Raw genomic sequence first — 16,711 nt, 5'->3', positions numbered from 1 at the left:
GAATTAACAGTGATTGCTGTCTCTCTTCTGGGTCTAGCCACCCAGCAAGTCTACCCAGCTCCGGGCTGTTACTAGGATTGTCTGCACAGAGTACTGAGATGTGAACCATCTATGGGTCTCTCAGACTTGAATACCAGCACCTGTTCAGATGGAGTTGAAAGGTGGGGGGTGGTGCAATGGACTCCATGAGGGTTCTTATGCTTTAATGCTCTATTTTTGTGTGATTGCTTCCTGCCAGGAAGTGGTGCTTTCCAGAAAGCATCAATTAGTATAGAGAAGGACAAGAGGTGGGTAGGACTCTAGTACTCCCAAGATTATATGGCCTTTGTCTTCTGCTACCAGCGTGGATAGGGAAGGACCATTTGGTGAGGGCAGAGCTAGGCATGTCTGAGCTCAGACTCTCCTTAGGTGGGTCTTGCTGCAGCTGCTGTGGGGGATGGGGTGAGATTCCCAGGTCACTGGAGTTGTGTACCTAGGAGGATTATGGCTGCCTTTGCTGAGTCATGCAGGTTATCAGTAAAGTAGGGGAAAGCCGAAGTCACAGGCCTCACCCAGCTCCCATGCAAACCAAAGGGCCGGTCTCACTGCCACCATGCCCCTACCAACAGCCCTGAGTCTGTTTCCAGGTGGAGGGTGTGACAGGCTTGAAAACTTGCCCTGGGTTACTCACCTCCAGCTGCCAGAGAAAAGGGCTTAGTTCTTCCCCTGCCTGTGGAGTCTGCACAACAGATCTGTGCTCTCCCTCGAGTTCTGGCCAGGAGGCTTCTCACCCTGTTCAGACTGTTACAAAGTTCAGCTAGAGATTCTCTTCTCCCTGTGGAGTTATACCCCACGCTCCTTTGGTCACCCACCTGATGGATCCCTGCGGTGCCAGGAAGGAATGTCCCTAGCAAGGGGACACAGCGAGTTCCCAGGGCATTTCTGCTGCTTCCTCTACCCCTGTATTTCCGCTCTCTAAATTGGCTCAGCTCCAGGTAAGGTCGGAAACTTATCCCGCAAACAGACCTTCAGCTTCCCCAGTCCAGCCTTGTGCTGAAGAGAGGAGGGTCTCCCTTTCCCACTTCCACAGTTGGGCACTCACTGTATTTGTGGTGTCTCCCGGGCCCTGCAGGAGCAGTCCACTTCCTTCAGAAGGTCTGTGGGTCCTCTCCTGAATTTCTGGTTCAAAGAGAGAGAGGATGTAGTGGCGCACACTTGGAAGCTTATTAAGAAAAGGTGAATAGACCCAGCATAGGAGCAAGGGCCAACACACTCTTGTATTAAGATGATTGAAATTGTCTCTACACCACACACATGTAAATCACCGTTAGTGATTTAAATTCGTTTTAACCCAAATCCAAAATGTGTTTATGAGGAAGACAATGTGGTAAGTGGGCTATCTGAAATATTTACCTTCCTTTTATTTGTGATTCACGTGGAGTGGAGTTTCTCAATTTCAGCACTAGAGACACTTTTTGGTCAGCTAATTAGCTTTGTTGTAGGTGGGGGCACTGTCCTATGCATCGTAGGGTGTTTAGCAGCATCTGTGGTCTCTGCTCACTTAATTCTAGTTAACACCGCCTCTCTACCTCCCACCCTAGTTGTGAGGACTAAAATTGTCTACAGTAATTGCCAAATGTCCTGTGGGAGAAAACTAACCTCCAGGTTAAAACCATTAATGCAGAACATGATGAAGAAAAAAAAAAAAAACACCTAAAATGGGATTTGGTCAGAAAGCCATGGAAATATAACCTAAATTTCCACCAATTCCAAGTAGTTTTGTTCTGTCATCATATACAAACTATGAAGGTGGTATTTTTTTTTTTTTTTCATGAAATACCAGTTCAAAGTCCTCAGTCTCACTAAATTATAGTAACAACCATATGATAAAAGATGGTTTAGTCATTAAAATGATCTCATAGAAGAACGTTTAATGTCATGAGGAGATATTTACAGAATCTTAACAAGTTGGGAGAAATTATAATGCACAATGGTATTGATGTCTCGTTCCAACACTCTATCTGCTCTCAAGGAGGAGTGTCTGCAATCCATGTTCAGAAAGGGAAATGTTTTTCAGCAGATTGGTTACTCCTCACCCAGAGGTAGTACTAGGAGGACCTTAGAAAAACATGTTTTTTTTTTTGTTTGTTTCTTTGCTTTTGCGTCATGTTGATCAGTAGAATAAGAGAACCAATATAGACATACAACTCTGTGATATACAACTTCTGGATCATTACGTTGACCAAAGATAATAGACAAAGCAAAAGTTTAGAGTGCTCCAAAAATCCTTAAACATGTAATCTTGAATATTGTTATTTACATAACAATATTTCCATCTTTTATTATCTTTTTTGATTATGTGTTGGTTAATTCCCAGTTCCTCCCCCAAAGTTCTGTGTAATTTTGCATAAAAATTACTATTATATGTATTCCTCTCTTTATGTTACTATTTTCTTAATCGTGGGAAGGGTCATAATGTCTTAGGGAAAGGTCTACAGGGGCATTCTTGGAAGTAATACATTAATATTATTTTATATTTGAATGTTTGTGAAATCAAGTTGGGCTTCTGAATAAAACTATATTTAGGTTGTGTTACATCTTATCAATCGAAAGTCCGTTAAGGGGACTCAGGGTTTCCCTCAGCTTTTGAAATATTGTCCTGCTTCTTGGCAATAATATGTATTTCTGTAGATTATAAATATTTCTATATTTTTATATCTGAAATGCTATTTGAACTTGAACATCCAAATAGATTAGGTTGTTAGTTTGGGTTCTTATTATTTCCCATTATAATAAAGAGGTATCAATGATATTAATTAAATGTGTGTGTGTGTGTGTACATGTTTGCTCAAAAATTTTAATTTTAGCCTTCTGCTGTAGTATTCAAGTTAATTTAATTTTGGTTTCCATCACAGTCTATCTTTTTACATTATTTAAAATGTATTATTTAATGTACAGGAAAAGTCATTTAAAAATGACAAATATAATGAAAATATTTTAGAACTAAATAGAGTTGGTGGTTGTCCAACATCATGAATGTATTAAATGCCACTACATATTCACTCTTAAAAAGTTAATTTTATTTTATATGAATTTAATTTTAATAAAAATTACTATATTGAAGTTTTTTCTTAATGATATCTCCAGTGTGTATGTATACACATGCTTTAATATGTAATGGAGACAATCACAATCAGTTCTCAAGAGGATTGCTACATGAAAGTAGGCATTAAATACCATTGAGTCCAATACTTTTGCTCTGGTGCTTCATAGATGAAGAAAGGGAATCAGGAAATGTCAAACAGAACAGATTCACTATTGTTTGTATATGTGCACAAGGATTTTTGCTGCTAACACGTTTGTCAATTACTGAGCTAAGCCAAACCCTCATTTAGCAAAAGGGCTATTAAGGCCAAGAGAAACAAATGTTTTTTCCAAGGTCAGTCACTTACCTTGTACCAAAGCCAAAACTGGTATTCTTATCTCTCAATTTCTTAGTAATGATCCTATTCCAAACACATTAGCACAGTGTCTAAATGTGTACTGAAACAAAGAATGGATCAAAGGTATTTGTTTGTGGAAGTATGTAAGGAACCTATCAGTGAAGAGTTTCACCCATCAAACCTCACAGAAATAACCATCTGACGAGGAAACAGACCTATACATAGATGTTTCCTTGCCAAGGAAGAATTCCACACTGCCTTTGGATTAACAAATGCAATGAATTCAGCATTTTGGTCACACAACACTAGAGCAGCGGCAATGATCAAGGTAGAGGATGAGCACACAGAATGTTTTAGTAATATCTACTTTAAGAATATGAAGCATATGATGTCACTCCAAATATGGCCAAAGGACTGCAGTGCAAAGATTTTCAAAAGGCATAGTAAAGCAGGTGGGGAGTTCTGTTTCCAAGGTCAGTGAGCTGTTAGGCATTGATTATTGGCTTCATCCTTCTTAACTGTTTATGAAATACTTGTCAGTAAAATGTCCTTTGGTATGTTAAAATTATTTTTTCTTGCTTTTTTTTTATTTATTGTGGTTATGTATACCATAAAATTTGTCACTTTAACCATTTATAAATGTACAATACAGTGGCATTGATAATATTTACAAAGTTGTGCAACCTTCACCACTGTCTATCCAAAATTTTTCATTACCCCAAACAGAAACTGTACCCATAAGGCAATAAATATTCTTTTATCTCCCCATTTCTCTTGGATCCTAGTGACTTCTAATTTTTTTTCCTTCTCTATAAATTTGTCTGAGGTATTGCATAAATGGAATCACTTATTTGTCCTTTTGTGTCTGGACTCTTTTTATATATAAGACATTATTTTTCAGAGCAGTTTTAGTTTCACAGCAAAACTGACATCATCAACATCCCACACTAGAGTTGTACATTTTTTGAAGTGCATCTTACATCGAAACCTCATAATCACCACAGTCCATTGATTACATTAGAATTCACTCTTGGGGTTGTACATTCTATGGGTTTGAACAATGTGTAATGAATTAAATGATCCACCATTATAGTATCAAACAGAATAGTTTCACTGCCCTAAAAATCATCCATTTTCTGCCTATTTGTCCCTCCATCCCCTCTAACCTTTGGCAACCACCAATATTTTTACTCTCTTTGTATTTTTGCCTATTCTGGAATATAATATGATTGGAATCATACAATATGCAACCTTTCCAGATTGACTTCTTTCACATAGAAACATGAATTTAAGTTTCTTCCATGGCTTTTCATAACATGATAGCTCATCTCTTTATAGCACTGAGTAATATTTCATGGTCTGGCTGTTCTAAAGTCTATTTATTCTTTCACCTATTGAAGAACATCTTAGTAACTTCCAAGTTTTGGCAACTATAAATAAAGCTGCTATAAGCAACTATGTGCAGGTTTTTGTGTAGAACAAGTTTTCAACTCCTTTGGGTAAATATCAAGAAAGCAAACAAAAAAAAATAAAGGGAAATAAACAGAAAAATAAGAAGAAGCAAGAACAAAGAACGAAAAAAGGGAGAGAAGAAAAAGGAAATAAATGGAGGAAAGAAAAGAAAGACAAATGAAAGGAGAAGGAAAAAAGATTGAGAGCCTAAGAGAGGAAGGAAGATGAGTAAAGTCTGCTGCCACTTCCACAATGGCTTATAGTGTTAAAGAGACATGTATAGAGCTTACACATATGTGAAAGATAGTGATTGCAATGTGACTGTTAAGCTTAGGTCTTGTAGCTAACTGTGATGGTTAATTTTATATGTTAACTTGATTCCTGCACAGGATGCCGAGATTGAAAATATTTCTCTGTGTGTTTATGAAGATGTTTTTGGAAGAAGTTAGTATTGGAATCATGAACTCAGTAAAGCAGATTTATCTCCCCAGTGTGAGTGGACATTATAAAATCTTTTAAGGTCCTGAATGGAACTAAAAGGCATAGCAAAGAGGGATTTATCCCTTTTTCTTTCTGCCTGGCTTTGAGCTGGGCTGTTAGTCTTCTTCTGCCCTTGGACTGGGATTTACACCATTGGCCGACCTGCTTGTCAGGTCTTTGCACTTGGACTGAAATTAGAACTCTGGGTCTTTTGTGTCTTCAGTTTGCAGATGGCAGATTGTGGGACTTCTTGACTTTCATAATTGTGTGAGCTGATTCTTCATAATAAATCTCCCTCTTTCTGCCTTTGTCTCTGTATCTGTCTCTTGATAGATGATGGATGGATAGGTAGGTAGGTAGGTAGATAGATAGATAGATAGATAGATAGATAGATAGATAGATAGATAGATAGAATAGGTCTATAGATAGATAGATGATAGATTAGTCAATCTCTTATTTTCATTAATAATGTTGTACAGTGTCCTCGTGTTCTCCACTTACTAACACACTATACAACAATATGAATATATCATTTTGTCTCTCAGTCTCCATTTATTATGACACAATCCAAGAGTACATAGTTAAATAAAAAACTATGTATTTTTCTGCATTTACAGTGTAGCCCTTTACTCACATTTCTATGTGGGTTCTCTGAGAATGATTTGGATGTGAGTCAAAGTGTAGTGAATGGTGTGGCAGCTTTGTGATACTATAAGCCTATCAAGCACGGTCTGTGGGGAAAAATAAATTGGTTATGGGTATTCTTTACACTCCAGAAATGAGTTAACCTTGTTCTTTCTGTCAAGCACTGTGCATAATCAACATGCTTTTGACTTTGATATAGACACGCATACAATGCTCTGTTAGATTTGGAAGTTACTTGCATTTATTTTTATAGGACATAGTAAATATGCATTTGTAAGTTATTATATTCAAAAATAGAATACATTTAGATCATTTTACAGTTCGTAAGGGAATCCTCACATGTTGCCGAGTCATCAGCTCTCTAGGGACACCTGAAATTGCCTAATTTAGTAAAGAATTCCTCCCCACTTAATCTGTTTCTTTTAAGTTTTCATAAAAATTTACTTGTGAAATCTATAGGTTTCCTAGAAAGAGTTAAAATAAGAGTCATATTTCCATGAATAAAATAATTTTAATGGTTTAATTAGTTAACAGAGTTTCTGAAAGTTAAATAAGTATCAGTCATGTGCCTGGATAAATGCCAGCACCAGGCCTAGGTCAGTAAGAAGTGCAATGACTTTATGCACATATGCATGCACACACACACACACACACACACAAAATGACTCTATCTATCTATCTATCTATCTATCTATCTATCTATGTGTATAATTGTCCAAAAATAGTCAAACATGCACAATGGACCATGGGCTTCCTCTGAGGAGCCAGTTTTGAGCACACTAGTAACAGGTTATAATGGGTAGGCACTTATTAGGCAACAGTGAATCATTGATCTTTTACTTATGCACTGGAGGTCTCAAGTGGCAGCTGAGTTTTTCTTTTTTTCCTAATTTATCTTTTGAATATCGCATGAAGACCTGACTTCTGAGCTCTAAATTTGGATCCAAGAGGATACTCCCTGCATACTCCCTGCTTCATCAGCAGCAGCATCAGCAGCAGCAGCAACAGCAATATCAACAATGTCAACATTTTCATCATCATAGCTACTGTTTTAGTGGGGTGTCTATTCCAGCTCCTCTTCAAGACCCTTTTTACACCAGTCTTTAATAATAATAGGGCCATTATGATGTTCAGAAACTATTCCAAATCAAAATGCCCAAGTGTATAACAGTCTGTGAGATATCAAAAATCAAATCAAGATTTCATAAATAGAGACTTTATTCAAAAGAATTTTTGCAAGGAGTGTTGAACGGACTATTGCAATAGGAAAAATGCTCTCATGATAAGATCTACAAGTTTCTCAAGAATTAGACAAAAAGGGATTTTCTTTTATAGGGAGGAGTAAATAAGGCTAAAAAGAGCCAGCTGTGTGGAAGTGGGATGAAAGCATAGTATTATCAAACAGTTGATCAGAGGATGTTTTATTCTGATGCCAGCCTGTTCTCAAGAGGGGCAGTTGGATGGCTTGGGCTGAGGGTGGGCTAAAGTTCAGGGACCTTGAAGAAGAAGAGGAACTTAACTGAAGTTTGGTTAACAAGCATTTTGTTTTTGTTGATCAGTGGGGACAAGCAATTTAGTTCATCATTTATGAAACAAAGAATGGGAGTTTGAAGGTTCTGTGTCTGAACTTGTAGTAGGTTAAACAAAGAAGGCTCCACATCTTTGATCTAAGTCGTATCGGGAGGGCTGTTCCTTTGGTTTATGCCTTTTCTAGAGCACAGAAGAACAGAGCAAATTCCTAACCTTGACTGTTTTCTAGACTCTTAGGGCTCCTGCAAAGTTCAACATTTTCAGATTTATATTCATGTGTGTCCACTTCTACATCTCAGAAAATGGCATTTTTTCTAACAAGTACATGTGGTCTTTGGAAGAGTGTTGTCAAATTGTAGATAACAAGATCAGCATTTGCCTTAATGCTGCCTACACATATTTGTTGCCCATGGGGCTTTCATAACAAATATAAATGGTATTTAATATTTCCAGTGATGTATTAATTAATCAGAATATCAAAATTGGTACAACTATTTCTCCTCTTAAACATCACCTTGATAGTTTTCTAGATTGTAAAGGATCTGCTAAAAATCTGCAGCCAGGCATGTTTTTCTCAAGGATGTTTTTTAATATAAATAGATAAAATTGGGAATTTTCTTTTTTTTTTTTTTTTTTTTTTTTTTTTTTTTAGGAGATTATTGTATTCATCCGAGGTAGAGATAATGGTAGTCAGGATTAAAATACTCACAGTGATAATGGATAGATTCAAGATAAATGATAACTATTGAGAGAGAGGAATCACAAAGACTTGGTGATTTCACTTACTCTATGTTCATTAGCTGTTTATATATGTTACTGCCTTCTAAGATTTAGATCTAGATTCTGCTGGTAGCCTGGTGCTCAGATTCCAGGAACACAGAACCCTTGCAAGAGCTGGAAGAAGAAGGGAATAAGAGCAAGCTCCAGTGCGGTGTCTTCCCTGTCTGGAACATAGAGCTTTCCTGTGCTGAGTAGACTCCCAGAAAATGGCTCGGGTTGAGTCCAAGGTCATGGCTGGGGCGGGGTAGTACTGGTTTGGAGTGTTAGAGACAGCGTGGTAGCAATGGCGTTCTCCCCAAAGATCTCACCCTTTGACTAGGAGGTGGGTTTGCATCCTGTACCGCTGAGGAATGTTACAGGCTTGTGAGTTACATTTTAAAAAGTATTTTATCAACACTTCTAGAGTGGAACAAACTCCAGTCAATGCCACATGTGTTTTCCATGTGCGTTCCAAGTGTAGAGAGTAACCAAACAACTCTGTATTGAACTTGTCAGAATATAATAAAAAATTCCGCTAATTACTTCAGCATGAAGCCTACTGAACACTCTCCCTTACTCATCAGAAGCAGGTCCTATTAGTGAGCACCTTGGCTCAATAACACCTCTTCATTTTATTTCTTGGATAACTGCAAAAGCTTATCTTTCACTGAAAGTTTTTCTCATTTTTGGATCCTTTATCCCCATAATAGTCATCATTTTTTAAAAAAATTTATTTATTATTATTATACTTTAAGTTGTAGGGTACATGTGCATAACGTGCAGGTTTGTTACATATGTATACTTGTGCCATGTTGCTGTGCTGCACCCATCAACTCGTCATTTACATCAGGTATAACTCCCAATGCAATCCCTCCCCCCTCCCCCCTCCCCATGATAGGCCCCGGTGTGTGATGTTCCCCTTCCTGAGTCCGAGTGATCTCATTGTTCAGTTCCCACCTATGAGTGAGAACATGCGGTGTTTGGTTTTCTGTTCTTGTGATAGTTTGCTAAGAATGATGGATTCCAGCTGCATCCAAGTCCCTACAAAGGACACAAACTCATCCTTTTTTATGGCTGCATAGTATTCCATGGTATATATGTGCCACATTTTCCTTTTTTTTTTTTTTTTTATTTGAGAACCATTTATTAAGTTCCTACCATATGTCAGGAAATTAGACACTGAGGTTACAATGTTGAGTTCCCTAAAAGAATTCACACACAATATGATCAGAACAATAGACATAGAAATAAACAATGAAGTAAATACAATTAGAAGGATTAATGCTGACAAGAATGGTGCCACATTTTCTTAATCCAATCTGTCACTGATGGACATTTGGGTTGATTCCAAGTCTTTGCTATTGTGAATAGTGCTGCAATAAACATATGTGTGCATGTGTCTTTATAGCAGCATAATTTATAATCCTTTGGGTATATACCCAGTAATGGGATGGCTGGGTCATATGGTACATCTAGTTCTAGATCCTTGAGGAATCGCCATACTGTTTTCCATAATGGTTGAACTAGTTTACAATCCCACCAACAGTGTAAAAGTGTTCCTATTTCTCCACATCCTCTCCAGCACCTGTTGTTTCCTGACTTTTTAATGATTGCCATTCTAACTGGTGTGAGATGGTATCTCATTGTGGTTTTGATTTGCATTTCTCTGATGGCCAGTGATGATGAGCATTTTTTCATGTGTCTGTTGGCTGTATGAATGTCTTCTTTTGAGAAATGTCTGTTCATATCCTTTGCCCACTTTTTGATGGGGTTGTTTGTTTTTTTCTTGTAAATTTGTTTGAGTTCTTTGTAGGTTCTGGATATTAGCCCTTTGTCAGATGAGTAGATTGCAAAAATTTTCTCCCATTCTGTAGGTTGCCTGTTCACTCTGATGGTAGTGTCTTTTGCTGTGCAGAAGCTCTTTAGTTTAATGAGATCCTATTTGTCAATTTTGGCTTTTGCTGCCGTTGCTTTTGGTGTTTTAGACATGAAGTCTTTGCCCATGCCTATGTCCTGAATGGTACTACCTAGGTTTTCCTCTAGGATTTTTATGGTATTAGGTCTAACATTTAAGTCTCTAATCCATCTTGAATTAATTTTCGTATAAGGAGTAAGGAAAGGATCCAGTTTCAGCTTTCTACTTATGGCTAGCCAATTTTCCCAGCACCATTTATTAAATAGGGAATCCTTTCCCCATTTCTTGTTTCTCTCAGGTTTGTCAAAGATCAAATGGCTGTAGATGTGTGGTATTATTTCTGAGGAATCTGTTCTGTTCCATTGGTCTATATCTCTGTTTTGGTACCAGTACCATGCTGTTTTGGTTACTGTAGCCTTGTAGTATAGTTTGAAGTCAGGTAGCGTGATGCCTCCAGCTTTGTTCTTTTGACTTAGGATTGTCTTGGAGATGCGGGCTCTTTTTTGGTTCCATATGAACTTTAAAGTAGTTTTTTCCAATTCTGTGAAGAAACTCATTGGTAGCTTGATGGGGATGGCATTGAATCTCTAAATTACCTTGGGCAGTATGGCCATTTTCACGATATTGATTCTTCCTATCCATGAGCATGGTATGTTCTTCCATTTGTTTGTGTCCTCTTTTATTTCACTGAGCAGTGGTTTGTAGTTCTCCTTGAAGAGGTCCTTTACATCCCTTGTCAGTTGGATTCCTAGGTATTTGATTCTCTTTGAAGCAATTGTGAATGGAAGTTCATTCCTGATTTGGCTCTCTGTTTGTCTGTTACTGGTGTATAAGAATGCTTGTGATTTTTGCACATTAATTTTGTATCCTGAGACTTTGCTGAAGTTGCTTATCAGCTTAAGGAGATTTTGGGCTGAGACAATGGGGTTTTCTAAATATACAATCATGTCATCTGCAAAGAGGGACAATTTGACTTCTTCTTTTCCTAACTGAATACCCTTGATTTCTTTCTCTTGCCTAATTGCCCTAGCCAGAACTTCCAACACTATGTTGAATAGGAGTGGTGAGAGAGGGCATCCCTGTCTTGTGCCAGTTTTCAAAGGGAATTTTTCCAGTTTTTGCCCATTCAGTATGATATTGGCTGTGGGTTTGTCATAAATAGCTCTTATTATTTTGAGGTACGTTCCATCAATACCGAATTTATTGAGCGTTTTTAACATGAAGGGCTGTTGAATTTTGTCAAAAGCCTTTTCTGCATCTATTGAGATAATCATGTGGTTCTTGTCTTTGGTTCTGTTTATATGCTGGATTATGTTTATTGATTTGTGAATGTTGAACCAGCCTTGCATCCCAGGGATGAAGCCCACTTGATCATGGTGGATAAGCTTTTTGATGTGTTGCTGAATCCGGTTTGCCAGTATTTTATTGAGGATTTTTGCATCGATGTTCATCAGGGATATTGGTCTAAAATTCTCTTTTTTTGTTGTGTCTCTGCCAGGCTTTGGTATCAGGATGATATTGGCCTCATAAAATGAGTTAGGGAGGATTCCCTCTTTTTCTATTGATTGGAATAGTTTCAGAAGGAATGGTACCAACTCCTCCTTGTACCTCTGGTAGAATTCAGCTGTGAATCCATCTGGTCCTGGACTTTTTTTGGTTGGTAGGCTATTAATTGTTGCCTCAATTTCAGAGCCTGCTATTGGTCTATTCAGGGATTCAACTTCTTCCTGGTTTAGTCTTGGAAGAGTGTAAGTGTCCAGGAAATTATCCATTTCTTCTAGATTTTCCAGTTTATTTGCGTAGAGGTGTTTATAGTATTCTCTGATGGTAGTTTGTATTTCTGTGGGGTTGGTGGTGATATCCCCTTTATCATTTTTAATTGCGTCGATTTGATTCTTCTCTCTTTTCTTCTTTATTAGTCTGGCTAGTGGTCTGTCAATTTTGTTGATCTTTTCAAAAAACCAACTCCTGGATTCATTGATTTTTTGGAGGGTTTTTTGTGTCTCTATCTCCTTCAGTTCTGCTCTGATCTTAGTTACTTCTTGCCTTCTGCTAGCTTTCGAATGTGTTTGCTCTTGCTTCTCTAGTTCTTTTAATATCGATGTTAAAGTGTCAATTTTAGATCTTTCCTGCTTTCTCTTGTGGGCATTTAGTGCTATAAATTTCCCTCTACACACTGCTTTAAATGTGTCCCAGAGATTCTGGTATGTTGTATCTTTGTTCTCATTGGTTTCAAAGAACATCTTTATTTCTGCCTTCATTTCGTTCTGTACCCAGTAGTCATTCAGGAGCAGGTTGTTCAGTTTCCATGTAGTTGAGCGGTTTTGATTGAGTTTCTTAGTCCTGAGTTCTAGTTTGATTGCACTGTGGTCTGAGAGACAGTTTGTTATAATTTCTGTTTTTGTACATTTGCTGAGGAGTGCTTTACTTCCAATTACATGGTCGATTTTGGAGTAAGTATGATGTGGTGCTGAGAAGAATTTATATTCTGTTGATTTGGGGTGGAGAGTTCTATAGATGTCTATTAGGTCTGCTTGCTGCAGAGATGAGTTCAATTCCTGGATATCCTTGTTAACTTTCTGTCTCGTTGATCTCTCTAATGTTGACAGTGGAGTGTTGAAGTCTCCCATTATTATTGTATGGGAGTCTAAGTCTCTTTCTAAGTCTCTAAGGACTTGCTTTATGAATCTGGGTGCTCCTGTATTGGGTGCATATATATTTAGGATAGTTAGCTCTTCCTGTTGAATTGATCCCTTTACCATTATGTAATGGCCTTCTTTGTCTCTTTTGATCTTTGATGGTTTAAAGTCTGTTTTATCAGAGACTAGTATTGCAACCCCTGCTTTTTTTTGTTCTCCATTTGCTTGGTAAATCTTCCTCCATCCCTTTATTTTGAGCCTATGTATGTCTCTGTATGTGAGGTGGGTCTCCTGAATACAGCAGACTGATGGGTCTTGACTCTTTATCCAGTTTGCCAGTCTGTGTCTTTTAATTGGAGCATTTAGTCCATTTACATTTAAGGTTAATATTGTTATGTGTGAACTTGATCCTGCCATTATGATATTAACTGGTTATTTTGCTCGTTAGTTGATGCAGTTTCTTCCTACCCTCGATGGTCTTTACATTTTGGCATGTTTTTGCAATGGCTGGTACCGGTTGTTCCTTTCCATTTTTAGTGCTTCCTTCAGGGTCTCTTGTAAGGCAGGCCTAGTGGTGACAAAATCTCTAAGCATTTGCTTATCTGTAAAGGATTTTATTTCTTCTTCACTTATGAAACTTAGTTTGGCTGGATATGAAATTCTGGGTTTAAAATTCTTTTCTTTAAGAATGTTGAATATTGACCCCCACTCTCTTCTGGCTTGGAGAGTTTCTGCTGAGAGATCTGCTGTTAGTCTGATGGGCTTCCCTTTGTGGGTAACCCGACCTTTCTCTCTGGCTGCCCTTAAGATTTTTTCCTTCATTTCAACTTTGGTGAATCTGCCAATTATGTGTCTTGGAGTTGCTCTTCTCGAGGAGTATCTTTGTGGCGTTCTCTGTATTTCCTGGATTAGAATGTTGGCCTGCCCTACTAGGTTGGGGAAGTTCTCCTGGATGATATCCTGAAGAGTGTTTTCCAACTTGGTTCCATTTTCCCCCTCACTTTCAGGCACCCCAATCAGACGTAGATTTGGTCTTTTTACATAATCCCATACTTCTTGCAGGCTTTGTTCATTTCTTTTTCTTCTTTTTTCTTTTGGTTTCTCTTCTCGCTTCATTTCATTCATTTGATCCTCAATCGCTGATACTCTTTCTTCCAGTTGATCGAGTCTGTTACTGAAGCTTGTGCATTTGTCACGTATTTCTCGTGTCATGGTTTTCATCTCTTTCATTTCATTTAGGACCTTCTCTGCATTAATTACTCTAGCCATCAATTCTTCCACTTTTTTTTCAAGATTTTTAGTTTCTTTGTGCTGGGTACGTAATTCCTCCTTTAGCTCTGAGAAATTTGATGGACTGAAGCCTTCTTCTCTCATCTTGTCAAAGTCATTCTCCGTCCAGCTTTGATCCGTTGCTGGCGATGAGCTGCGCTCCTTTGCCGGGGGAGATGCACTCTTATTTTTTGAATTTCCAGCCTTTCTGCCCTGCTTTTTCCCCATCTTTGTGGTTTTATCTGCCTCTGGTCTTTGATGATGGTGATGTACTGATGGGGTTTTGGTGTAGGTGTCCTTCCTGTTTGATAGTTTTCCTTCTAACAGTCAGGACCCTCAGCTGTAGGTCTGTTGGAGATTGCTTGAGGTCCACTCCAGACCCTGTTTGCCTGGGTATCAGCAGCAGAGGCTGCAGAAGATAGAATATTTCTGAACAGCGAGTGTACCTGTCTGATTCTTGCTTTGGAAGCTTCCTCTCAGGGGTGTACTCCACCCTGTGAGGTGTGGGGTGTCAGACTGCCCCTAGTGGGGGATGTCTCCCAGTTAGGCTACTCAGGGGTCAGGGACCCACTTGAGCAGGGAGTCTGTCCCTTCTCAGATCTCAACCTCCGTGTTGGGAGATCCACTGCTCTCTTCAAAGCTGTCAGACAGAGTCGTTTGTGTCTGCAGAGGTGTCTGCTGAGTCTACAGAGACTGGCAGGTTTCCTTGAGCTGCTGTGAGCTCCATCCAGTTCCAGCTTCCCAGCAGCTTTGTTTACCTACTTAAGCCTCAGCAATGGTGGGCGCCCCTCCCCCAGCCTCGCTGCTGCCTTGCGGGTAGATCACAGACTGCTGTGCTAGCAATGAGGGAGGCTCCGTGGGTGTGGGACCCTCCCGGCCAGGTGTGGGATATGATCTCCTGGTGTGCCTGTTTGCTTAAAGCGCAGTATTGGGGTGGGAATTACCCGATTTTCCAGGTGTTGTGTGTCTCAGTTCTCCTGGCTAGGAAAAGGGACTCCCTTCCCCCTTGCGCTTCCCAGGTGAGGCAATGCCTCGCCCTGCTTCAGCTCTCGCTGGTCGGGCTGCAGCAGCTGACCAGCACCGATCGTCCGGCACTCCCCAGTGAGATGAACCCAGTACCTCAGTTGAAAATGCAGAAATCACCGGTCTTCTGTGTCGCTCGCGCTGGGAGTTGGAGACTGGAGCTGCTCCTATTCGGCCATCTTGCTCCGCCCTCCAAAATTGGGAATTTTCAAAGCATCCTCTGAGAATATAGACCAAAGGAAATGGTATATTGCTATGAAAGCAGCAAAGACAACACTATAATATTGATGAAACACTGTGCAGGAAAATTGGAAATATATTCAGTAGTATTTCACTCCTAAGTTTATTGTCTATATTCAAATTCAGTAATTAAAAATGATATCCATTCACTTTAGGGTCTGAAAGTATTTTAAAATATGTCAAAAATTAATTTCAATAATAGCAAATCTGAATTGGATATGCAGAAACCCAAATTCCAATACTCTTGATGTGTGTGGATACATGGGTATATGTACACATATATACATATATATGTATCTCCTTATGTATGTGTATGTGTGTTAGTATGTATAGATATAATGTGTGTATATACACAAACCACATATATATATATATACAATCCACATTGACATGTCATTGGATTCTCTTTTGAACACATTATGATACTCGCCTGGGTCTCTCATTAATGAGAAGAATAAAATCTTTAAAATTTATTTTAATCTACATGATTTCACCTTTTTAGGAAATCTTTTTTTCTCCAATAAAATTGATTTATAAACAATAAAACTGACATTTGAAAACTGTTTTTTCTGGTTCCAAAGTCTAATGGTTTTTGTGTGCTTTATGTCACCTTTTCTCCTGTGAATCTGCGGAGCTGGGGAACAGTTACATGCATTCTCACTACACAGAAAGGAAATGAGAGAGCATTTCCTCTCAGAGACAGAGGCAGTATGGTTGTTTAAATGGGATATGCAGTCCTGAATCGCTAGTGTTTGAACTTCTTTTCTGTTAGTCTTTTTTACTAAATAATTAAACTGAGATGATGTTTTCCTGTAGAGGGGATACGGGGAAAACTTTGAAGTGGTACTGCAAAGTAAAGAAAGAAATAGCAAGAGCACTTTCAAAAAGACAAAGCAATAGAAGAGAATGAAGTGTGATGAACACCAGCCAGAGGATTTGAGGGCCGGGATGAAGAAATTTGATTAGCTAGCTCAGGGGAGAAAGAAATCAAAAGGCAAGGTAAGCCATTTGAAATCATGAATTGAGGAAAGCCCAAATTCAACTGGGGCAGGAATTACATTTTCTAAGCCTCATAATACTCTTTTCAGCCAGATAGGTTAGAAAAGAATTATTCTACTCTAGCCTCCACTGATCTAATAAATATCTACCCCCTAACATAATAGTTTAGAATTAAAATGTAAAATAAAATAAAATCCTAAACAACAGGACTTTTGTACATTGTTGAACCTTTATTAAACTATTATTAATAAATTGGTCCAAAATATATCGCTGGAACCACAAAGGTGATTCAGCTAAATACTGATCAAAAAAAGAGAAAATCAAGAAAGAAGATAATA

The sequence above is a fragment of the Macaca nemestrina genome, chromosome 13 (genome assembly GCF_043159975.1).
Source record: "Macaca nemestrina isolate mMacNem1 chromosome 13, mMacNem.hap1, whole genome shotgun sequence".
Lineage (NCBI taxonomy): Eukaryota > Metazoa > Chordata > Mammalia > Primates > Cercopithecidae > Macaca > Macaca nemestrina.
The sequence above is the reverse complement of the archived record's forward strand: the minus strand, read 5'-3'. Positions refer to the sequence as shown.